The sequence below is a fragment of the Somniosus microcephalus genome, chromosome 24 (genome assembly GCF_052327205.1).
Source record: "Somniosus microcephalus isolate GS21.2 chromosome 24, FLI_Smic_1.0, whole genome shotgun sequence".
NCBI classification, from domain to species: domain Eukaryota; kingdom Metazoa; phylum Chordata; class Chondrichthyes; order Squaliformes; family Somniosidae; genus Somniosus; species Somniosus microcephalus.
This window is the reverse complement of record NC_141010.1, coordinates 28,825,304-28,852,081: the sequence shown is the minus strand read 5'-3', so window position 1 is coordinate 28,852,081 and position 26,778 is coordinate 28,825,304.

Genomic DNA, 26,778 nt, shown 5'->3' with positions numbered 1-26,778 from the left:
AAAAGCATGGATGCAGCTCTCTACAAGGTGATGTTGCTCTGCTGTATTTAGATCAATGCTGGACTTAATTACAGGTCAGACTGTTTTACTCATTTTTTAAAGTGTGGTTGTTGAGAGAGCTAACTAACAACAAGATATTGGGGGAGAAATTGGGTGGAGCCGCAAACGGGGCTCCAAGCTCGCCTGGGCGCCAGATTTTGCGCTGCGATCGGAGCAGCAGCGATCGCCGGAAATTCAGCTTGAGCGCCCCAAGATGGACACGGGGCGAGGCTCGAGGCGCTCCGCGTCCCTCTTAGAGCGCTGAAACTGAATATCGCAGCGCAACATGCCGCAGCGCCACACGCTGCAGCACGGCGCGCTGCGGTACTGCAGGCTTTCCTCCCATTCTTAAGGGGGAGGGGCCTGCACCAGCGTGATGAGCCATCGCGAGTGCCGGCAAAAGAGCCCGGCACTGAGGAGAAGTGCCGGGCTATCGGAAAACAGCCGGCAATGCCGCGGGGGGAGAACAGGAGGCCGGGGACGGAGGTGCTGGCAGGCGGCTGCCTAAAAAAATGGCCGCCCCGCACCTCCACCTTAATTTGCGCCACTGCCACCACAGGTAGGCCCCGTGAACCGGGCGCGAGTTGCGAACGGCGCTACAGAGGCGGTCGCTGCCAAATATCACGATCGGGGCGGTAGCGGGGCGCTGCGCACACCGATGACATCATCGGAGGCGGCGCAGTGCAACAGGCTAACGCCGCCATTAGCGCCCCAGCTAAATATCGCGGGAGGCGTGGCCAGTGGCGCTAAAGCCACTGAGTGCCCTCTTTAGGTGCTAACTGGTGGCACAGCCCACCGAATTTCTCCCCCATAGTATTTAGACTCTGCACTTTTCGAGAAGGTCCATTAAAACTGAATAAGAAAGAGGTGTTTAAATAGGAAAGTCAGAGTTCCCAAAATATTCATCACCCTTTTCGCACCGCAAAGTGTGATGTGATGGTTTCAGGTCATAATGGCTTAGAAAGTTCTTCACATAGCACCCATTTCTGGGCACTATGCAGACATCTAAGGCCCCAAAATGGCGGACAGGATGCCCACGCATACTTCTGGCTGGAAGTGCGCTGACTGTCAGATTGGGCAAGGACGAACAAGGGGCGTCCTTTACCCATGCCTGAAGCAGGCATTAGAGCCTTTGTATATGCAAATAAGGGTCACAATGTCTGTTTGAGGCAAGATTGGTTTGCCCTCAGGTAGCCAGCGCCATCACGGTCTCCCACACTCTCGGCCCCCCTGACTCTGGGCCTCGAGAATCCTGACCTCTCAATCTCCTTTCCCCGGCCGTCGCGACTCCAGAACCCACAGCCCTGTGTTGGCTCGGCTCCCCATCCCCGACTTGAACCCCAGACTCACTTACCTGAGGGCTGCTGCAAGGCTAGCACTAACCCGACTTTTCTCCAGTCCGTTGTTGCATCACACCATCCCTATTTCAATAAGGTCCGTGGCCCAATACCCTGGGAGCCTCGAACCTCGCCATTCTGGCGCAGGGTATTTAATGTTCGCCACACCAACGCCTCCCTGTGCCTCCCCCCACCCACCTCACAAATCCAGAATGAGGCTTCTGAATTTCTGGGCCATTGTGTTTTAATGGATGGTTTAATTTACTTTAATCAATAGCTATGATTTAGGTATTTTAAAGCTCATAGAACAGTTAAGTGCATCAGTACAGTCCTACGGGGAATATGCTATTATCTGTGTGAATAATATTGCTTTTATCAAGGGTTTATTGTAACATAAGAACATAAGAAATAGGAGAAGGAGTAGGCCATTCGGCCCCTCGAGCCTGCTCTGCCATTCAATAAGATCATGGCTGAACTTCTACCTGATCTCCACTTTCCTGCACTATCCCCATATCCCCTGATTCCCTTAATATCCAAAAATCTATCAATCTCTGTCTTGAATATAGTCAACGACTGAGCCTCCACAGCCCTCTGGGGTAAAGAATTCCAAAGATTCACCAACCCCTGAGTGAAGAAATTTCTCCTCATCTCAGTCCTAAATGGCCGACCCCTTATTCTGAGACTACGACCCCTGGTTCTGAACTCCCCAGCCAGGGGAAACATCCTCCCTGCATCTACCCTGTCAAGCCCTGTAAGAATTTTGAATGTTTCAATGAGATCACCTCTCATTCTTCTAAATTCTAGAGAATATGGGCCTAGTCTACTCAATCTCTCCTCATAGGACAATCCACAAATCAGTCTGGTGAACCTTCATTGCACTCCCGCTATGGCAAGTATATGCTTCCTTAGGTAAGGAGACCAAAACTGTACACAATACTCTAGGTGTGGTCTCACCAGGGCCCAATATAATTGCAGTAAGACATTTTGGCCTAGAAATTCAGTTGTTAGCGCCAGCCGCTAGCGCCTTAGGAGGAGGAGAAGTGGGGCGCTAAGCAGCTAGCACCCGGGCGCGGCGCGATCTGCGCCTCTCGTGAACTTCACTCAAGATTTAGCAGCGGCGCAAAACCGCAGCGCCTGCTCAGCTGCGCGCGCAGATCCTGACGTCATTTCATGGTGCAACGCCCTTGGTGCACCCTGAACCGGAACTTCAGTGGCGCCGCCCTTCTGTGCGTCTGGCGCCCCCAGCGACTGGTAGAGGGGAACGGTTCCCAGTCGCTGCGGGGCACGGGGGGCGCTATTTAAAGGGGACTCCTCCTGCATTATAAGTGGCAGCCATTTTGTGCCAATCCTTCTGTGTGAGAGACGGATATTTGGAGAGAGACAAAGGGAGAGAGCTTTCTGCTTTGACTCAGCGCTCGCACAGGTACTTCTGGCTTCAGGCCAGAGCTTTGCACTTGGATTTAACTTTCAGTGCCATAGCCTTGAGTCGCCACATATAATGGGGGCTGCAATGGGTGGAAACGTTGGGCTTCTCCATTGCATTCAAAGGGCTCAGAGACGGCGTGAGAGAGTGCCAGTCATGGCCAGACGGAGAAGGGCCAACAGGCGTCGGTACAGGAGGCCTTACCCACCCAGCGTATACCGCCAGCAGTTCTCATATCTGAACATGTCTGAGGAGCAGTGTGTTCGGAGGCTGCGATTCAGAAGGGAGGTGGTCACTGAGATCTGCCACCTGTTTCGCAGAGATCTGCAGCCAGAGCTGAGGAGCAGGACGTCTCTGTCGGTGGCAGTGAAGGTGACGGTGGCTCTCAACTTCTATGCTACCGGCTCCTTCCAATCCGCTACTGGGGACATTGCCAACATCGCCCAGTTCGCGGTACATTGCTGCATCCGCCAGGTGACCAATGCCCTTTTCAGAAGGAGATGTCAGTACATCTCCTTCCCCATGACCCTGGACAAGCAGCAAGAGCATGCAATGGGATTTGGAAGAATAGCGGCCTTCTCCATGGTCCTTGGCGTAGAACTGATGAACCAGCAATGGTCAGGCCTTGCTTCAGGGCTGCAGTGTGCAGGGCGTGCCAGCCAAACAAATTGACCCTCCCCCTTTAAGAGCTGACCGGCACCAGCATATCTGCCTTCAATCAGCAACTTGCCGCACCTGCGCTGCACCCGCCCTCGGTGTTAGCGCCTCAGCTCGCCGGCTTAGCACCTTATGATAGTCGTGTATCGCCTGCTTTAGTGCAGCAGTGTAGAATTCACAAAATTGAACATTGTCCTATAAGGGTCTATTGGCAGAAAAGGCCTTAACTTTTAAAGACTGTTTTAAAAGAAGCCCAGAAAAAGGGACACACAAAATGGCCGCCAGACCCCGTGACCAGCTTTTGGGACACTTTAAAATGGTTCCTGCAGTCCCCAGACAGCTTTTGTGGATTCAGCCCACAGTAGGTTCTGGAAGGCAGTTTCAGGGAAAACAAAACCAGACAGAGCCCCATACATATAGATTGGATGCAGATCCGATCAGATCGGCCTGTAGATAAAGGCCATCTAAATGTTTACCCAGACAAAGGGGAACAGATTCAAGTTCAAAGAAGGACATTAAAGACAATACAGGGTCGTTCCAGACCAGAGATGGCAGTTACCGGCCATCCCGAAGATATTTTAAAAACAAAGGCTACCCCGCTGTGCTACAAGCCCACCAAAAGTTAAACAAAAGACTAACCTTGATTTGGCGGGAGATAAGGGCCTCTTTGAGAAGTATAACTGGAGTCCCGGGGTAGCCATCGGTAGCTTGGGCAGCTTTTGGAGCTTGGTGGAGCGCTTTGGCCGCGTTTGCAGCTTTCGGTACACTTCTTAGCCTTGGGAAGGCTTGACATCGGAGAAGGTGGTTCGAAGAAGAAGAAGACGAGACCTGGGGTAGTCATCGGGAGATCATCGACAAAAACCTCGGGCCATTGACGAGAAGAAGAGAAGACGAAACGCCCTACAGCGACGTGTGTAGGAGTACGGAGAAAAATGAGCTGCGGGCGAAATGATGGTCAGCGCGTCTTGCTGAAGAGAGAGACGCCATCAGCCTGGGCAGCCCGCTGCACCTACAGCCCACTGACCATGTGGAGACAGGACGCCTGAGAGGATCAAAACGCAGACTTCAAAACCTCTATGTTTCTAACTGGGATTGGTGAGCATGTTTCTGGCCCCTCGTAATCTAGTCTAGCTAGGCTTAGGGGGTGGGCATTTTGGGTATAATTTAACAATGAGTTGTTGTCCCTCGATGTTCCGTGTGTTTCCCTATTTCAGGATGAACCTTGTAAAACATAATGGGGGAGAAATTGGGTGAGTAGCGCCACTTGTTAGCGCCTAAAGAGGCAGGCAGTGGCTGTAGCGCTACTGGCTGCGCCTCCCGCGATATTGAGTTGGGGCGATAATGGTGGCGTTAGCCTTTTGCGCTGCGCCGCCACCGATGACGACATCGGTGTGCGCAGCGCCCCATTCGCGCCCCATTCACGATATTTGGTTGCGAACGGCGCAGTTGCTACCTGCGCCCGGTTCACGGGGCCTTACTGTGCCGGCCGCGGCGCAAGTTAAGGTAGAGGTGTGGGGCGGCCGCCTTTTTCGGCGGCCGCCTGCCAGCACCTCCGTCCCCGGCCTCCTGACCCCCCACCGCGGCATTGCCGGCTGTTTCCCGAGAGCCCGGCACTTCTCCTTGGTGCCGGGCTCTTTTGCCGGCATTCGCGATCGGGGATCGTGCTGTTGCAGGCCCCTCCCCCTTAACAATGGGAGGAAGGCCTGCAGTACAACAGCATGCCGTGCCGCAGCGTGTGGCACTGCGGCACGTTGGTCTGCGATATTCAGTTTCAGCGCCCTAAGAGGGATGCGGAGCGCCTCGAGCCTCGCCCCGTCTCCCTCTAGGGGCAATGAAACTGAATATCGGACGATCGCTAAAGACTCGAACGCTGCGCTAAATCCTGCGCTCAGGCGAACTTGGCGCCAGTTTGGCGCCTCAACCCAATTTCTAGGCCAATATGCCTGTAGATATGTTGGTTAGTACTGTATAATGATTTGTTTTTCCCTCCCATGTACCTTATTGGCTGATACTCAATTTTTCCTTTGTGCAATAAAATTTCATTTCGTTTTATTAAACTTTGGTCCATAGAGTATTCTCTGCATTGTAGTTCCTGCCTCAAAGTCCAGTGTATAGAACTTAAGGGGTGAGTGGGTCGAACCATTCGGTGAATTACTGTGCAAGAGGGCGAGGCCTCTAGAGCGAGAGAGAGAGCCCTCGGCGATCGAAAAACCCCTTACAGCAGCAACCTCTTGGGGCGATGCAACTCAATTTCGGCGAAGGTGGCGCCAAGTTGCGCCAGGCGCTAAATCTAGCGAACGCCCGGCTGTAGCGCCCCAAACGTGGCGATACTGAATTTCTAGGCCTTTTACTCTTATACTCAAATCCTCTGGTAATAAAGGCCAACATACCTAATTGCTTGCTGTACCTGCATGTTAACTTTCAGTGATTTGTGTACAAGGACACCCAGGTCCCACTGAACACCGACATTTCCCAATCTCTCACCATTTAAAAAATACTCTGCTTTTCTATTTTTCCTGCCGAAGTGGATAACTTCACATTTCTCCACATTATATTCCATTTGCCATGTTCTTTCCCACTCACTTAGCCTGTCTATATCCCTTTGAAGCCTCTTTGCATCCTCCTCACAACTTACATTCCCACCTAGGTTTGTATCATCAGCAAACTTGGATATATTACATTAGGTCCCCTCATCCAACATCTAACATCATTACAGCAACAGTGTATTGAAGCTCACATTTCTATTCAGTCTCAACGTGGTGCTTGCTCCTGTCTGTGTAAATAATGGACCTCTGTGCTGAGCCCAGGAGATATAGCGATTTAATTCTACACTGTAATTACTAGTCGCAGAGCCAAAGTAGAAACTGGCACAGTCACAAAAGCAGTTGATAAAAATTGATGCGTAATCAATGCAAGATGTTACTGGCACAAAGGTGCCTTTTTCCAGATTGGCTTCATTCCCTGGTGGAATTAATTTGAGTTAAGACAGGATGTAAACCTGTATCGGTCCTGATGTTCCTCATGTACTTCAGTGAGTCACACTGTACTGTCTATGGAGGATAACTGATAACCATTACTTACAAACAGAGGTGCTTGGGAGAGGAGAGTGAAGGTTTTTTGGGGGTCATGGTCAGATATCTCTGTGTGACTGTACATTACTGGCTAGGCTTCTTGATACTAGCAGCCAAAAATATCACATACAGTATAGATCAGAGGATTAGCTACATCAACTGGGGAAAAGATGCACAAATATTCCAGGTGTTTGTAGCTTTTTCTACATAAATAAGAATACATACATTTAGATTGGTGCAACTATCAATAGAATTATTGAACACCAGGTCTGCTGCTCCATGTTTATGCCCAGCTGTTTCACAATTTTTCAAGAGAATACTGCAAACAGGGGAAATACTTTTAAAATCATCAAAAGGTGTCAGAATGTTTTTGAAGTTAGCCAATGTGATGCATTTCCAAGAAGCTACAGAAAACACTGAAATGAAAACCTTCCCTGCTGTTCTGGCTCAGTATTAGTGTTTTGAAACTAAAATACACAACTTATAACATAAATTCTAAATACCAACAGCTACATAGTTTTCAAAAGTTCAGGACCCTGTATATGCTAAATAATATAAATTAACAGCAGTCAACAGGACAAAAAACAGATTATCTGGTCATTACCACATTACTGTTTGTGGGAGCTTGCTATGCCCAAATTGGCTGCCGTGTTTCCTACATTACAACAGTGACTACACTTCAAAAGTACTTCATTGGCTGTAAAGTGCGTTGGAACGTCCTGAGGTCGTGATAGTCACTAACAGCGAAATTTTCTGGCATCCGTGTGGGCAGGATTGGAGGTGGGTCGGGAGGGAAATTTGAAATAACTTGGAGCGGGTCGGGAAACCGCCGTCATCCTGCCCCCACGCGCCTTTCCCTCGGGCACGTTTGCCAGTGCGGCACCAACCCAAACGGCAGAGGCGGCCGAGCTAATTACCCATAAGCGTCTTTTCAATCCTGCCTGTCAAATTTCCCTGGATGACCGCGGGAATCACGCAGCCCGGGAACCACGTCTGTGAACCTGAGGCGTAAGTTCAGTGGCCACTGATCCAGCTCATTAGTGCACAGCATGGAAAGCACATTAAATACTCCAGCCTGATACCTGGTTACTTTCCTAAGGCAGATCTATTCTCCATAGATTGCATGTGCTCCTGTGAGTGGCGCATTAGCTGCTCCATGCAGGTGGCCACCTTCCCATGGAAGAGCCTACAGTCGCCATCACCTGTGACATGGTGGTGCTCATGTTGGAGATGGACTCCTCCATTTGCAGCATATTTGCAGACATCGCGATCGCAAAACCTGTCAAAGCCTCCTTCACTTCTTCCTGCACCTCCAGGATCGTCCTCTTTCTGGATGGCCCCTGAGGATCAGCGTCTGCATGCAGCTGAGCAGAGCTGGGAGCATCCTGCGCCCTCCGGCGAGGAGTCTCCACTGCTGTCCTTGTCTCCACCATCTCCTCTTGCTCACTTGTGTGTTGTGAGATATCAGGTGACAACACTACTTTAACTCGCGTGGGACCCACCGAGGTGTGTGTATCTGCGCTGGTGCTGGGTGCGCTTATGTCTGGTGATGGTGCGCCCTCAGAGACTGGAGGCTCCTCTGAGGAGTCGTCTCCCTCTTCCTCCTGGACAGTCAGGGGGGCTCTTGATGGACCTGTGGGACAGTAAAGAGATGGTTTAGAAATATCATATCAAGAATGGGTAACGATACCATTATGCACATGATGAGCATTCACTGGCTGCTGACATCAGTCCCCATATGAGTGACTGTTGTATGCCATGTGGCTGTATGAGATGTAATTCTGTCACCAGGTTGCTGAAATGTCCCCCTCCCTCCATCTCCCACCTCCAGCTGCTCTGCAAATCTGCCTTCTCCCTCCTACTGTGGGCTTTCTCCTCCTGCAAGGAGGTAAAGAAGAAAAGTTTGAGTGAGAGTGATGGAATGAGTGTAAGGAATGGATGGGCTACATCTTTAGAGGGTGACTATGAGGGAGTGGGGTGCCAATGCCAAATGACCTCCTTGTGCGTTGTTAGTTGATATGATTGCATTAGGATGAGGGTGAGTGTGAAGAGTGGCAAGTCAGATGGGGATGTGATAATGTAGATAGAGAGAGAGAGGGATGGGTGGATGTGCAAGGTATGTTGGTGTGAGTAATGATGTGCAGGAGCAGGAGCAGGCTTGGAAAGGCAGAGTGATGGGGATGTGATGAGAGGCATAGCAGGATGAAGTTGAGTGTGGCTTTGCACTCACCTTTCCTGATCTAATGAGATAATTGAAGCATTTCCAGCACTGCACCCAGGTCCTCCTGACCACATCCCTGCTGTTGACCTCCTCTGCAATTTGGAGCCAGGCTCCTTTGGTCTGCTGGGGAGGTCTCTTGTGCCCATCCGAAGGGAAGAGGACCTCCCTGCGTGCTCCCACTCCCTCCACAAGCATATGGAGGGAGTCACCTGAGAACCTGGGTGCAGCCCTCTGCCTCTGTGCAGTCATGTTTCCAAGTCTTTGCAACACTCGAATGGTGCAGTGCAGTACCTGCAGAATCCTAGATGAACCTTCAAATGCAATGTGGCCATGGCTCCTTTAAATATCCCGACTGAAAACTCATCATCGATGACATCCTCAGACCTGCACCATTTAATAGGGCTAGGTAAAGCATAGGACAGGTTTAATAGACCCCGTTAGCGGAAAGTCGATTTCAGGAGTGGAATGGAATGAGCAGCGGGGTCGCGACCCATCAGGGCGGCCATCCGCACCCGACCCGCCCGGGTACAGAAAATTCCGGCCATGTCATTCTTTCTTTAAATTCGATTGCTAAAATTAAGTTGCCTGTTTTTGAATTAATTGTTCAAATGTTCGACCGTGAGTTTAACAGATATTACAAAAATGTGGGCTGACATTGAGCATCACCAATGGATCAGTGCATTAAGAGCAGGCTCTGTACGTGATGCACTGAGAGGTGTGGCACTGAGCCACAAAGGGCAAGAAGTACCAGGTTCAATTCCAGAACCGTTGGCCGATCTCACCCAGGATAGCAGTACAGCACAATAACTCCCAGAGAATGCAAAGCCAAGGAGTGTGAAAAACAGCCAAAATGTCTGCTGCTGATTGCTATTGCTGGATATTGAGGTCAGGTAAAGATAGGTTTAGATTTGGCTGGAGTGCCCCCCCATAATTGAATAGGCTGCTGACTTTCAAGACAATTGCCATTTTTTTTAAAGCCAGCAGCAACCCAGTGCTTTAAAACAATACAAAATATTCTTCACAGATAAAGCTCGTACATGAATCAGACCCACTTGAGTGAGGTATCAAAGGCCCCCAGGCCCCCATGGAACTCCAGTCAATTGATAGTTGCTGCCTTTAGGAGAAGAGGACTAAGGGGACAAAATTGGAAGAGAAAAAGGTTATGATATTTACTCAGAATCCTAGTCAATAACAACAACCCACATCCACACAAAGTTAGAATTTAGAAAGGTATTCTAATTTAGAAATCTAGTAGGCTTCAAAATTTAAATTCTCTTCCATTCACAATTTAATCTGGAAATTTACCTTAACAACTCAGAATCTACTACTTCCCACATTCAAAAACTACATTCACAGTAAAATATAATGGTAAAGATCAATTCGCTAAAATTATTAATATCTTATTCACAGCCTATTTTTGCCCACAACCAATTTTTGCCCATTAAATTATACAACAAACTTTATTGTTTCAAAATTGAAATGGTCCATTAAATAATAATGCCATTTAACAATTGCAGTGATGAAGTCAGAAGATAAATAAGTTCTGGCATTAATACATTGCCTTAATACTGCATATGAATATGTAACATATAGAAGGCCCCACATGGGTCCGAGTGTGATGCTACATTTAATGAGAGACATGACTGCACAAGGCATGAACTGTGAAAGTGAAAGTATTATGGCCTGGATTTTACGGGGCCGATGACTATGCGTACGCCGTCGCAAGTGTTGTGAATGGCCCCACAAGTTCCGTGCTTCCGTATGCGAAGCGCATGCATGAAAACCTGGAACTTCCGATCTGTCAAGTTTCTCTTGTAAGTTCGCATCCGCTGTAAATTCACTTTCGCTGGCGCAGGGTTAGGCTGTTTGCCCAACTACTGCCCAGCGAATACCCACCAAACCCTTGCGCCTGGTAAAAGCAGGCATAAGGCCTTCTTTTACCAGCGTAAGGGTTAAAATAAGTGTTAAATTTTTTTTTTTTCATGATTTAAACATTCACTTACATTTAACATTAGTTTAGGTTATTTTTTTGTCCCATTTAAAAATGTTTAAATTTGTTTTTCAAAAAATTTAATTTTAATTTTAAATGTTTAATTAAAGGGTATTTTAATTAACTTTGAACCTGTGATCATTTATTTCTATTTCAGTTTTACATCTAGACAGAGTAAATAGAGAGAAACTGTTCCCATTGGCAGAAAGATCAAGACCCAGAGGACACAGATTTAAGGTGATTGGCAGAAGAACCAAAGGCGACATGAGGGAAAACGTTTTTACACAGCGAGTGGTTAGGATCTGGAATGCACTGCCTGAAAGAGTGGCGGAGGCAGCCTCAATCGTGGCTTTCAAAAGGGAATTGGATAAGTACCTGAAGGAGAAAAATTTGCAGGGCTACAGGGAAAGGGCATGGGGTGGGGGGGAACTAGCTGAAGTGCTCCTGCAGAGAGACGGCACGGGCTCGATGGGCCGAATGTCCTCCTTCTGTGCTGTAACCATTCTCTGATTCTATGATTCATTCCAGGTGCTTTCTATTATGCTTATGGGGATTCCGTACATAAATGGAATCCCCAGAAGCATAATGGGAATCCCCTTTTGTCATTGGTTGGCCTGGCCTGGCCTGGCATATGCCTGCAGGCCCAGGACCGCAAGAGTCCGAGTTCTGGAGACACAAGGTAAGTATGCAGTTTTCTTGCGGTTCGGAGACATACGTGTGCGGCAAGCCTCCAACCGCAATTTCCAGGCCATATATATGTTTGATGTGATCCAGAGATTGCTTAAATGTTACAATAGTTATTTAGGTAAAAGATGAAATAACTTGTTCCGCATTAATATTTTCTGGTTTGACACCTCAACACATGCCTGAAGTTGTATGAGGCAATGGCAATGTTTCCTGGTTTGATTGACTTTTTTTTAAATTTGACTCAAGAGGAGAATAATGCCGGCAGTCATGTGACACACCTTAAGATGGCTGACATTTGCCCCATGAAAAAGTAGTATCAGAGTGCTCCATATCTCAGTTACTGTGAACAGGAATTAGGCCATCGCTACAGCAACCACCTTTATGGCATAAATCTCCATAATAAAAAGTCCTGTAGAATCGTAGGGTGGCTCTTTGCTTTCCGATTAATACTGCAGCAACCAGATTGCAAAACTAAAAGTGGAAAGCAGCCATGATAGCTACCAGTATAGAGACTGTTAAAGAAGAAAGAGATGCATTTTGTAGGATTTGCAAAATCCAGAAAATACAGTCTAGATTGGTAAAACCCCTGAAATGGCCACATTGTGAGAACACAAGATGGAGTTGGCAGTTCTCATGGCTCAGTTCAAAAGGACACACCAGCAGTATCTTACAGCAGCCTGAGTCATCACCGATTAGAAGATTCCAGAACTTACTGCTATTGATATGATAATATGGTTACAGCAGTAACGAACTCGTAAACAAAAGTATTTGCACCTGGAGGTGCGCTAATTGCTAGCAAAATGCAAACCCATCTCTGAAATCGCTGAGCACAGAAAAAAAAACATTATCTGTACCAAACTCAGAGGGACACAGGACAGATCCCATCAGTTTCATTTACAAGACATTAAAATAAAGTACTTGCTTTTGTCAAAGCAGCCTGCCCATTACTTTGACAAAGGAAAACCCCTGATTTGGCGCCGAGATAAGGGCAAGGAAACAGTATAACTGTTGAGGGAAAATCGACAGCAAGTCATTCATTCAGTGAGATTCAGACAGATCCATCACAGATTCACACAGACATGAGGTCAAGGACAGAGCAAGGAGGACCCACAAGATTGTGCAGGAGAGCAGATTCAGAAGTTCAGTCCAGATCCAAGACCATCAGGAGTTCGAAGGCCGAGTGGAGAGGAGACGGTTCGAGGAGTTCGGAGGACTTTCAAGATTGTGCAGGAGAGCAGATTCAGAAGTTCAGTCCAGATCCAAGACCATCAGGAGTTCGAAGGCCGAGTGGAGAGGAGGCGGTTTGAGGAGTTCGGAGGACTTTCAAGATTGTGCAGGAGAGCAGATTCAGAAGTTCAGTCCAGGTCCAAGACCATCAGGAGTTCGAAGGCCGAGTGGAGAGGAGACGGTTCGAGGAGTTCGGAGGACTTTCAAGATTGTGCAGGAGAGCGGGTTCAGGAGCCGGTCCCATGAGGAAGATCGGGGATCCCGGACGTCACAGGAGTACCAAGATTAAGGACGGTTTTAAAACTCTGGTGAGCATAAAGGCCCAACTCTACCTAGCTGACCTAGTTGAGGTATATTTTAGCAACGGGAGGGTTTGTAACATTAAGGGTTTTGTAATTCAGGAGTGTGATTTATCCCTCGATGTGCCCGTGCGCTTTTCCCACCCCCGTTTTAGTATACCGCTGATTAAGAATTGTTGTATGATTTAAGATAGTCAAAGTTATTCCTTGTGTGTTAAATTTTAGTTCCCATTGGGAGACGTGCTAATGATTTTTGTCTAAATTGATTCTTGCATTCTCTGTGTTTATTCTCCTTGAAAAATGAAGATATTTCTGATTTAAAACTTACCTTGTCTCACCTGATCCATTTGTCTTCCGAGTCACAAGTTGGGCCACACATCAAGGTTGTCTGGCAATAAGCCCAGTGTCTAGAACCGGTGAGGGGGGAGCGCTTCGGAACCGCTCACGAGCAGTGCGAAATCAAAACCGTTCTAGCACACCATAAGCTCGTTAAAACGACCCCTTACAATTTCTATAGCGCCTTTCACAAGCACCGGATGTTCCAAAGTGCTTTACAGCCAATGAATTGCTTTTTGAAGTGTAGTCAATGTTGTAATGTAGGAAACGCGGAAGCCAATTTGTGCACAGCAATCTCCCACAATGTGATAATGAGCAGATAATCTGTTTTAGTGATGTTGATTGAGGGATAAATATTGGCCAGGACACGGGATAACTCCCCTGCTCGTCTTCAAAATAGTGCCATAGGATCTTTTACATCCACCTGAAAGGGCAGACGGGTCCTCACTTTAATGGCCCAGAACTTGGTGTCGGGGGCTTCCCGCGGGTGCAAGCCCCCGATCTGCACTCACCCTGCGCGCTGACATCTGAAGCCCGGGCCTGCTTGCATTTCCTGTCACAGGCCCGGTTCAGATGTCAACGCGCAGTGCTTACCTGATCCAGCGGCGTAGTTAGTGCGATGTGCCGGCTGGGATCAGGTGAGCACTGTGCAACCAATCAGGGGAGGGGAAGGTTCATTCATGAGTTTGAGTGTAAGAACTGTCAAACTCATGAAAACTACGGTGGCCCAAAACACTATTAAAACTTTAAATAAATATTTTAAAAACATCCCAATCATTAAATTAAGTATAAATAAGTTTAAAAAAATAATTTAAACAATAATTTTTTTTTTTGAAAAAAATAAGTTTTTAATAAAAAGGGTCTAAAACTAAACTTACCTTATTGTAGATTCTTTAAAATAATAAACCTGTGGAAATTTTTTTTCTAAATTACACTAAAACACCACTTACCTGTAAAAGTAAATACTTGCGTGTGCTTTTTACAAGCGTAAAGACCGGAAGCCTTTACACATGCGCAAATCCCCCAAAACAGAGGAAATCCAAGATGCACGCGCTGCCCCCTATAGCGCACGCGCTAGCCTCTTCACCTCTTGGGTTAGAGGAGAGGAAATGCCGGTTTTCAGCGCATGCGCTGTGCATGCTGAAAACCGGCATTTCCTCCGGCCAGACGCGTGAGTACCCCTTCCGTACTCGCGCGTTTGGGGAGGAATTACTGCCCCAATGTCTCATCTGAAAGGCAACACCTCCAACAGTGCAGCACTCTCTCAGTAGTCGAGTGGAGTGGCAGCCTAGATTTTTGTGTTCAAGTTTCCTGGAGTGGGACTGTGAACCCACGGCCTTCTGACTCTGAGGCAAGGGCGCTACCGACTGAGCCACGGCTGACATGTTCCTAATCAAGGAACCTAATGAAGGTTGTTAATTAAGAAACTGTTGGCACAGCATGTGGGAGACTCAGCCGCAGCAAGGCCGAGCGTCCCTCCAGGACTTGGAAGCAAACCACATTCCAAGCCATGGACTACCCATATACAATGTCACAGGAGATAGTTTATAAAATTTGTTTTTCGATTTGACATAGCTTCCATATAACATAAAAAAAGAAAAAGAACATGAACCTATAAGAAACCATTGATTTACTACATACTCTGGTGATAATGGACACATAAAGGGTTGTACCAATAGAAACACACTATTCTGCGTAAGCAAAAGAAATACAAATTTTAAAAAGCATCTTTCATTCCTAACTTACAAGATGGTGCAGGTCTCCACACTTTCTTTATCAAGCAGCAGGACACCATACTGGCAGCCCAGAATAAGGAGATCAAAGGAAATCAAAACATATCAGGAAAGGAACTTTTTGAAAATTTATTCATAATTTTGCTCAGACCATTCCAAAGAGTGGATTTAGAATTACAGAGACATACAATCCTGAGAGAATCATTTAGGAGATTTAATTTCCATTTCTAACCAATCATATTAATAAATAGTTCCTTGATCAGCATTACAAGCTTTGTGCTATGACACCATTTAGTACTTTGATGTTCATTTGGTGTCTTGATTAGGAACGGACCAGCGGCTTCATCTTTTTTTTCCTGATTCCATTGGCAGAGACATCAAACGCTATCCAAATCACAGAGTACAACTCAAGTCATCAGCCTGCTTACTCGACAATGCAAGCAATAAAACTAACTTTCTGTCAGAATCTCCCACCAACTCTACTACAAATAAGACCAACCCACAGTATACAGCGTAAGAACATAAGAAATAGGAGCAGGAGCAGGCCATTCGGCCCTTCAAGTCTGCTCCGCCATTCAATGAGATCATGGCTGATCTTCTGCCTCAACTCCATTCACCAGCCCTATCGCCATATCCCTTGATGCCCTTACTAGTCAGAAATCTATCGACTTCTGTTTTGAATATACCCAATGACTGAGCCTTCACAGCCCTCTGGGGTAGAGAATTCCAAAGATTCACCACCCTCTGTGTGAAGAAATTTCTTCTCATCTCAGTCCTGAATGGCCTACCCTTTATATTGAGGCAGTGACCCCTGGTTCTAGACTCCCCAGCATCCATCCTATCAAACCCTGTAATTATTTTGTATGCTTCAATGAGATCCCCTCTCATTCTTCTGAATTCAAGAGAATACAGGCCTAGTTTACTCAATCTCTTCTCATATGACAGTCCCGCCATCCCAGGAATCAATCTCGTGAACCTTCGTTGCACTCCCTCTATGGCAAGTATATCCTTCCTTAGGTAAGGAGACCAAAATTGTACACAGTACTCCAGGTGTGGTCTCACCAAGGCCCTATATAATTGGAGTAAGACTTCTTTACTCCTGTACTCAAATCCTCTTGTAATGAAGGCCAACATACCATTTGCCTTCCTAATGGCTTGCTGCACCTGCACATTCACTTTCAGTGACTCATGTACAAGGACACCCAGGTCCCTTTGAGCATCTGCATTCCCCAATCTTTCACCATTTAGGAAATACTCTGCCTTTCTGTTTTTTCTACCAAAGTGGATAACTTCACATTTATCCACATTATATTCCATTTGCCATGTTCTCGCCCACTCACTGAGCCTGTTGAGATCCCCTTGAAGCCTCTTCACATCCTCTTCACAACTGACACTGCCACCTAGCTTTGTATCATCAGCAAATTTGGAAATGTTACATTTAGTCCCCTCATCCAAATCATTGATATAGATTGTGAATAGCTGGGGCCCAAGCACCAATCCTTGCGGTACCCCACTAGTCACAGCCAGTCATCCTGAAAAAGACCCGTTTATCCCTACTCTTTGTTTTCTGTCTGTTAACCAATTCTCAATCCATGCTAGTATATTACCCCCAATTCCATATGCCCTAATTTTGTTCACCAACCTTTTGTGTGGGACCTTATTGAAGGCCTTCTGAAAATCCAGATACACCACATCTACCAGTTCCCCTTTGTCTACTCCACTAGTTACATCCTCAAAGAACTCCAATAGGTTTGTCAAACAGGATTTCCCTTTCATAAATCCATGTTGACTCTGCCCAATCTTACTATTAGTTTCTAAGTGCCCAGTTGTTGCATCCTTTATAATAGATTCCAGCATTTTCCCAACTACTGATGTAAGGCTGTAGTTCGCGGTTTTCTCTCTCCCTCCTTTCTTAAATAGCGGGGTTACATGACCATGTGTGAAGCTGACTTTCAGATAGAGAAATAAATTATGTATGGATCACCAGGCACGATCTTGCCAGCCCTGGGGAGGCGGGTATGGAGGCGGGACAGCCGGGAAAATGGCAGAATTTGGGGGCAGGTGCCCAACCCGCCCCCAACCCTCCTCCGTGCCATCTTGCCAGGAGGCGGGTAGCTGTCCCGCGCCGGGTCCCGTCTCCTTGAAGGCGGGAAGGGATTACAGCCACTTAACTGCCAGTTAACAGACAGAAAATAGGCTTATCACCATTTTGCCCACACAAGTGCGGGCTTCCCGTGGGCTCCGAACCTCGCCAGGGTCACTGAGGCGAGTAATGGGTCTGCGGGGGTCGGTGGGTTGCAAAAGTGCACTGTGAAGGTAAGTGATGGGTGCAAGTGTGGAGAGGTGAGTATCTGAGGTAAGTGGAAAATGTTAGAAAAAGTGTACTTACCTTTGTTTCTTCTTGCAGGCTTCAGTCAGTGGGTATGCGGAGAGTCTCGCACCTCCGCGGTAGAGATGACAGATGGCCGTTGCATTCTCCAATGCAGCAACCGTCTCATTTCTGCAAAGAAAGAGGTTTGATGAGGTCTTGAATTTAAGACCTCATCAAACTACAGAGAATGTCACTGTTTGACAGCTTCACAGAGCTGACATTCTCTGCAATCGGCTTTCCCTTAATTGGCTTGCTAAGCACGCTGGGCGGGCTTAACAAGGTCAATCAAGGGAAAATAGCGTAGGTTGGCCAGAAGTTGATGGAGGCGGGACTGAAACCCGACAAGTGGGAGTCCCGCCTCCAAAAGCTCCCCATTGGCAAAATCACACCCACCGTCTCTGAAATGGGCGGGATTAATATCTGGGTGAAGAATGGAGAGTTCGAAGCGTAAGTACAAATAAAGCTACTCAATTAATTTAAGGAACATGGTGGTTCTGAGGCTGCTGGGTCCATGGAAGTGTAATAGAAAGAAAGACTTGCATTTATATAGCGCCTTTCATGGCCACCGGACGTCCCAAAGTGTTTTACACACAATGAAGTACTTTTTGAAGTGTAGTCACTGTTGTAATGTAGGAAACGCAGCAGTCAAATTTCGCACAGCAAGCTCCCACAAACAGCAATGTGATAATCTGTTTCAGTGATGTTGATTGAGGGATAAATATTGGCTAGGACACCAGGGATAACTGCTCTGCTCTTCAAAATAGTGCCATGGGATCTTTTACGCCCACCTGAGAGAACAGACGGGGCCTCGGTTTAACGTCTCATCCGAAAGACGGCACCTCCGACAGTGCTGTACTCCCTCACTATTGCACTGGAGTGTCAGCCTAGATTTTTGTGCTCAAGTCTTTGGAGTGGGACTATGAACCCACAACCTTCTGACTCAGAGGCGAGGGTGACACAAATGCCAATGTCATGGGAGAGAAAAGGCATTTTCACTTTCCTACTGCAACACCAAGTGCTTGGGCTTCCACAGGGGTACCCTGCATTGTGTTTCATCTGGCCTTTTAAATATTACACAGGCATTTCATTACCTCACTGGCACAAGTTCAGCACATTGTGGATAAAATAACTGCTTTCTTTCAGCCAAGGAGGTGGTTTCATTGAGTCCAGCTAGAATATAAATGGACAGACTGTATTAAGAAAGTAAGCAATTTTAATTACCTCCAAAACCCTGCAGTATTACTTCTTAAAAATTCTGAAGAGGGATTGAATATATCAGCTCCTTAACTAGATTACTAAATGGCCTGCTCCCATCAGTTAGGTATAACTTTTTGTTTTTGGCTCATGCCCACACAAAGGCCACAATTTCCCCTACCTCAGCGAGTCCGGTGCGGCCAGGGTCAGTGACAGGTCCCAACCTCGCTGCTGGCTCCAGCCCGCTTTGTAGAATGATTTTACCCTGATTGGGCTTGTTAAGCCCGCCCAGCACATTTCTCAGCCAATTGAAGGAAGCAGGTCTGATGACGTCATTTGATGACGCGTTATCAGCTGATTTCCTTAAAGGGACCATGCGCAAATTTATTTTTACAGTTGTGCTGTCAGTGTTCTACAGCATTGAGGTGCTGCAAACACTGACAAGCACTGCACAGAGGTGCATGGCTGCACCCAGGCTCTCCCATGACTCCCTCCATATTATGGAGGGAGTCACAGCACGCAGGGAGGTTCTCTTCCCTTCCAATGGGTGGAAGAGACCTCCCCAGGAGATCAGCACAGCCTGGTTGCACATTGCACAGGAGGACACAAGTAGGGATGTCATCAGGAGGACCAGGCTGCAGTGACCCAAACTTTTCAATTATCTCAGTAGATCACAAAACGTTGCTGCCAAGCCACACTCAACCTCATCCTGCTGTGCCTCTCATCACATCCCCATCACTTTGCCTTCCCTACCCTACTCCTGCACATCCTTACTCACACCAACTTACCTTGCACCTCCACCCATCCCTCTCTCTCTATCTACATCATCACATTCCCATCTCACTAGCTACTCCTCACACTCACCCTCATCCTAGTGCAATCATACCAACTAACAACACACAAGGGTAGCCACTTGGGTGTTTTATGCAATGTTCATGTAAATTTTCTGTTAATGTGTTGTCAAACATTGAAACCTTTATTTTCAACACTTTATGTTCTTGGACAGATCTGTGTCCGCCTTTGGAAGTGGCTTAGTGAGTTGCAGTGAATGGTGAGTCATAACAGTACCCCCCGCAATGGTGATGAATGTGAAAGGAATGGCTTGGGCATTGTAGGGATGCTTTATGGTGTTAGTGTAGGGTGGTGCCAAACTGGTGCATCATGTGGCAGCCAGGGTGTACAGCATCAAGTCAAGTAAATCTGACCATGGTGAGGCCATCCTTGGCCTCCCGGGCAGCAATGTGGTTGGGTGCTGATGCCCTGTGTCCTTTGCAGCATAAGGTGATAGCGGAGAAGTTTGGTGTTGTTTAGGTGCTGCTGGCATACCCGGTGCTGCTGGTGTTGGGGCTGATCATGGTGGGATTCTGAGGACCAAGGTGAGATAGTTTCAATGATGCTGATGTAATAGATGGCAGATGAACTTAAGATGACAGAAGCGACCTGTCAATGGTGAGAGTGGTTGTTCCAATGAGGTGACACTGGATAGAGAGTTTACTCCAAATACTTGCAACCTGCATAAAGCTCAATCTGTCTTCCAAATGCAGTAAGCAACAGCTTCTGAGCTTGGAAAGTGAACAGCTATGAGATCGGATCTTTTATAGAATATTTGCAGCTGTTAAGTAAAGAGATGATTTCATGGTAACACAACTCTCGACCTCCTTACCTGATGTGATTCCCGAGCAGCGTGGACCCGTGGGCGACCTGATAAACTTTAAAGGTGAGCTCAAAATACTTTTTAAGTGGCTCTTAACAAGGTCATAATGACCTAAATTGCCTCCCCCACCGCTGCGTGTCAGGTCTGTTCAGCGTTGATAGACCTGACATCTGGGAAAGGTTCCTGACCCACTGTCAACATTTTTTTCCCATCCAACCCATCACCAAACGTGCCCACTGACCCCCCGAAAAATTCCCCCCAAAGACTTGAACACGCAATATAGGCTGACAGTTAGTGCAGTATTGAGGGAGTGCTGCACTGTTAGGCATGCCACATTTTGAATCAGACATTAAGCCAAGGCCCTGTCTACCTGTTCAGATGGGCATAAAAGACACTTTTGCACAACCTTTCTGCAAGTGATTAAATGGGTGGAGTTCACAATAGAATGGATTGCACATGGCCTGTGAAAGGAGGGGCCTTGATGGGCCAAAAGGCTTGTGCTTAACCATTTCCTTTCTTAATGGTCTCTGCATTGTTTGTCTCTCAGTCATAAATTTCCACATTTGGGGGAATTGAGTTGGTGCAGGGGGTTAGACACGTGCCTGGGCCTGGGTTCAAATCCAGCCGAGAATGATGGGATGAAATTCTCTTCTGTCTGCTGGCTGTGAGGATTTTATGTGAAATTAATTTGGACAATCTCGATCAAGTTCCCAATGGGCATGAGCCTAAAACAAAAGTGCCTAATGTGGCACTAATTGGCAATCTCACGCAGGATGGCTGATGTGGGAAATGGAAGAAGTGTCACATGAGTGGATTAGGGATTGCTCTTCTGCATCTGGCTGTGCTGTACCTGCTTTGGCAGTGCTTGATGTTGACATTGGGTGCCTGAAGTAGGAAGAGTTCCAATCCCCAGCACTAACATTTCCTCACTTCGATAAGCACTGATTTTTTTTTTGAATGTTCTTCAGTCACACAGCCAGATCTGTGTTCCGTGACTGTTTCACAGATGTTACTCAGGTTTCACAGTGCATGGTTCTGTTAACAATGACAACATGTCCTCTTTGGGGATTTTATGTTAGCTTCAGGTGAAGGGAACCATTATGCTGCTGCTAAATTTGCAGAATTTTTGGCAAGGACATTTGGCAGTGTCACGTCCCCTTGTAGGTAGGTGAACTTTCAGGAAGATGTTAGACATTCCAGCAGAATACTGTCCCAAAGCATTCACCACTGTTTGTGAAATACTTGGCAGAAACAGACAAGTCAATGTGTGAGAGAGCCCCCTCCCACGCATACCCACCCCCCATTCACTGCCTTTAGCCCACAGGAAGTCTTTATTGCTGACATTAAATATTACATTGTTATATTATTATATTAATAAATATTAAAAACTAAATGTTGGCAGGTTCTTTCTCGGAAACAGAACTCTTAGGCATAGCATGATAGGTTGAACAACATTTAAAACTGTCCAGGATAGATTACAAGTAACAACATAAAGGAGTGATTAGAAAGGCTGTAATCTCATTAAAGGCTGAAAGTTACATTTAGAAACTGCTTCACTTGTGCTCTCAGATTATATCATCTGAATCCTTCTATCAGATTTTGCTATTCTATGCATTTTTGGTATACAGGATTTAAAGCAGTACTCAAAGATTCAGTACTAAATGCTAACAGCCTTTGGCATCATGCCAATGCTAAACCTCTCTAGCAGTTTGCTATGACTGAGTGGCTTGCTAAGCCACTTCAGAGGGCAGCTAAGAATGAACCAAGCTGGTGTGGGACTGGAGTCACATATAGGTCAAAGAGGGTTAAGACGGCAGGTTTCCTTCCCTAAAGGACATTAGTGAACCAGCTGGGCTTTTTACAACAATCCGACAAGTTCATGGGCACTTTCACTAGTATCACACCATATGGAGTGCAATGGTTCAACAAGAAGGCTCACCACCACCTTTTCAAGGGCAACTAGGGATGGGTAATAAATGCTGGCCTTGCCAGCAACGCCCACATCCCAAGAATGAATTGAAAAAAAAACAATTGCACAGACAGGAGCAGCAGTTTCCCTGGACTTCCGCAGCTGTTGCTGTTGAGCAGGGCTCCAGCGCTTCTTCACGGGCAGTGCACCTACTTGTCCAGAATGACCATTAGCAACGCAAATCTGCTCATTATATTATGTTTAAGGGCTGCACCGTAAATTGCATTCTTCAAGCACCACATGCACAATGGGCTAATCTTGCCCATTTGAAAAGGCGTTAGTGTTCAGCCAGGTGACCTCCTCAACATGGGTTGAGGTCTTCCAGTTTCTAGGCCCTCCTCCAGTTTAGGTCTGTTCCCTTCAATTATTTGTCACCTTGTCCTGCAAACAGAGCAGTAGACTTGGAATCTCGGAGGTTTAGGGGGCACATATGCTGACAAACATTTTCTCATCCTAGTCACGGTAAATGAAGATGTATCATGAAGCTAAGCCTTGACAAAGGGTTTTGACCTGAAACGTTGACTCTATTTCTCTCTCCACGGATGTTGCCTGGCCTGCTGAGTTTTTCCAGCATTTTCTGTTGTTATTTCATGAAGCTAAGTTGTTTTATAAGGCCTTACTGCAACAAGCTGCTTCAAGAATTCGGTGCAACAGTTTCAGTTCTAAGTACAGCTTCTTTTGGTAGGTATACATGGTAAGCCTTCAATGAGCTGTTTATCTCCTGACAGGACTGCACAAATATCTCTTACAACTCACTGTTGTTAGTGTGATATCATTTAAGAGTATTTTAATGAGTTGTTCCCTCTTGCAATGGTTCGCTGCAGGTCCCACAAGCAGACCTCACATCCTCCATGAAATGGAAACAGCAGCCCTGTAGCTTTCTGCCTATGCAGAGACCTTGTACCCAGACCACTAGTGCCTCTATCTATCTATCTATCTATCTATCTATCTATCTATCTATCTATCTATCTGTATACAGTGACAATAGAATCATAGAATCCTACACAACAGAAGGAGTCCATTCTGCCCTTCATGCCTGTGCCAGCTCTTTGGAAAAACTATCCAATTAGTCCCATTCCTCAGCTTTTTCCCCACAACCCCGCAAATTAGTCTTCTTCAAATACATGTCCAATTGCCCTTTGAAAGTTACTATAGAATACTGTGGAATTTGTCACAACCAGATAAGATTGTATGCTTTGGATGGGGCAGTAAATGGGATAAAAGTAGTCATGAAACATTTTTTGGCATGGTAGATTTTTTTCAGATTTTTTTGCACACAATGACAGCTATTCAACTATGGCTGGCACAGCACCCAAACACATTGCTCCACACTCACTCTCACACATTCCTTTCTCTTGCAGGCCAAGGTGGCTCACAACAGGATGGAGCAAGAGCGCACAGGTGGGGGACAAGCCAACACCCAACCACTTCTGTGCTGGAGAATCGAGTGCTGCAGATTATTGGGCGACAGGTGGTGGGCGCCGTGGCCACCGGCGACGTTGACCCCCTTGGGGACAACAACGGTATGTTCATCCCTACTCCTTCTTCTCACATCCCATTTTCCCCTCACCCCACAAGCGTTTCATACTTTCCAGCTAATCATGCTGTCTCCATGCTTTTCTCCCTTCCAGCCACCCTCCCCTCACCTTAACCTAACTCTTGTGCCTTTATGCTTTCAGATAGTGAGCAAGCACCTGAGCAGCCTGTCCCTGAGGGCACCGTAGAGAGCGAGGCAGAAGAAGAGGAAGAGGAAGAACACACCGCGCCACTGCATGTCTCACCTGCAGGCACCAGCTCAGATACTGGCAATACGCATTTTTTAGAGCCTGGTATAGTACCAGGATCTGCACAGGGTAAGGCACCGGGGATGAGTGGGCTGCAGCAAGGCCAGGGGGAAAGGGTAGCTTGGGGGCCAGCCCCCTGGAGGGCGAGTTTGCATGCGAGTTCTGCTGCACAGGACTCAGATGAGGACCTCGATGGGGAAGCCTTTAGAAGAAGGGTGATGGGCATGCACACGGGGATGACAGGTGCAATGGCAAGGGTGCCCGAGAGCCTCTCAGCAATGGTAAGGAGTGTGGAGGAGTCCGCCTCCAACATTGTACAAGGCTCTGCGCACACCATGGAGCCCATCATTTCCAGTCTGTAAAGGATGGTAGACCCCCAGAGAGACCTTGGCGATCCAGACATGGTGCCGCGTGTGATGGCTGATCTGGCAGCTTCCATTGCAGCACAGGAGGAAGCGACACAACATCTTAGTGCTGTAATGCAGTCTATGCTTGGTGGCATCCAATCTCAAACTTCTTTCATGCAGTCTCAGCTTCATGCCACGCAAGCTCTGACTGCTGCCATCGTGGCTGGGTCTACCACCGTTGACCAGGGCTTTCACGGTGTTGCAGCAGGCCAGCAATCTGTGCTCCAACAGATTGCTAGGGATGCTGAGATGCTGCCCCGGGGGAGTGGCAGTGGGTCAGTGGAGCAGGAACCTGCTGTTCTCTCTCAGGATGACAGCATTCCTGCTCCCACCACTGCTACTCCGCCATTGCCCTTGCCACTGCCTGTCATCCAGCCAGCCCAGGCTGCTGCCACCCATGCTGAGGTGGTGCAGTCTACAACCGGGCCTGCCAGGCCCAGAGCTGGTCGAGGGCGTCCTGCAAGACAAGTCTCCCGCACAGACACTCAGCAGCCTTCCACCAGTCCTGCTGCAGCCACAGGGCCAGCATTTTGTAGGAGCACTAGAGTAGGCAAAGGCACAGTAACGAGAGACACTAAGGGATTGCACGAGGGTGAATAGTTAATATTTTTGTTGTAAATATCTGTTCACTGATTTTTGATAAATTTATTAATTCAGTTTGGAATCTTTTGTGGTGTGTCTCATTTGAGCTTTGTGCTGTGTAATGACCTGCGACAGGGATGGAATGATGGGGCTGTGCTGAGCAATGGTTACAATGAGACGGTTACAGACTGCCCTTCTGGAAGGCCGATTGAGTGGCTGCCTCCTCCCTCACTCCTATTCCTCCTCCTCCTCTCCCTCTTTCTCCTCTCCCTCTTTCTCCTCCTGAGGTAGTCCCGCAATCCCCGCTGGCAAGGGCTGGGCCCTCATGATGGCCAAGTTGTTGTGCAGCATGCAGCAGACCACCAGAAATGGGACACCCACTCAGACGAGGGGAGGGCTCCTCCCGAGCGGTCAAGGCAGCAAAACCGTTGCATCAGCAGGCCAATGGTCTGCTCGAGGATGTTTCTGGTGGCAGCATGGCTCTCATTATATGAGTGCTGGGCAGGAGTGCCGGGGTTGCGGAGGGGAGTCATGAGCCAGGTGGAGAGCGGATAGCCCTTGTCTCCGAGCAGCCAGTCGCGAGCTTGATGTGGTAGCTGGAAGAGTGCTGGCACACCGGTCTGGCGCAGGATGAAGGCATCGTGGCTGCTGCCAGGATAGCGGGCATTGACATTGAGGATTAGCTGTCTGTGGTCACACACCAACTACACATTAAGTGAGTGGTAGCCTTTGCGGTTACGGAAGATCTCAGGATTGTTACGCGGTGCCCGCAAAGCCACGTGGGTGCAATCAATGGCGCCCCACACCACAATAAATGTAGCTACTTTTAAGTTGCCACAACACTCCTGATACAAAATAACCTTGAAATTACTGAATAAAACTGTTGGACTATGTGACCAACTATTGGGTAGTTCCCAGGAGCAGTCTGGTTCATTTGCAGCCTGATTTTTCATCTCTCCCACAGGACAAAACAAATACAAGATAAAAAAGCAACGGGGATACACACATGATCAATTAATTTACACACTGAAATAAATCAGTCCCTTTATTAAGCATTTGGATTGAAGAAGTCAGAACATTTTCTTTAGAGGTTTATAGAGAGAGTGGGTTATAACTGTTAATCATCCAAATTGACAAATAGTGTTAGGCTGTACAAAATTGTGGACTTCAATGATGTGGAGAAATATGTACAGAAAACACAGAGGGAATGGGTGTTCTCTCCATTGAGGCAGATTTACAAACCATCAGCAAAGTTTGACATTTTTCTAGAATTTTGCTAAATTTCCAATTGGGATAAGACAAAGCTGGTTCTGTTTTTGGAGATTAACAACAACAACTTGTATTTATATAGCGCCTTTGATGTAGTAAACCATTCCAAGGCGCTTAACAGGTGTATTATAAGACTAAAAATTTGACACGAGCCACATAAGGAGAAATTAGGGCAGGTGACCAAAAGCTTGGGTCAAAGAGGTAGGTTTTAAGGAGCGTCTTAAAAGAGGAAAGAGAGGTAGCAAGGCGGAGAGGTTTAGGCAGGGAATTCCAGAGCTTAGGGCCTAGGCAACAGAAGACACAGCCGCCAATGGTTGAGCGATTATAGTCAGGGATGCTCAAGAGGGCAGAATTAGAGAAGCACAGCTATCTCGGGGGGTTTTGGGGTTGAAGGAGATTACAGAGATAGGGAGGAATGAGGCCATGGAGGGATTTGAAAACAAGGATGAGAATTTTGAAATCGAGGCGTTGCTTAACCGGGAGCCAATGTAGGTCAGCGGGCACAGGGGTGATGGGTGAACGGGACTT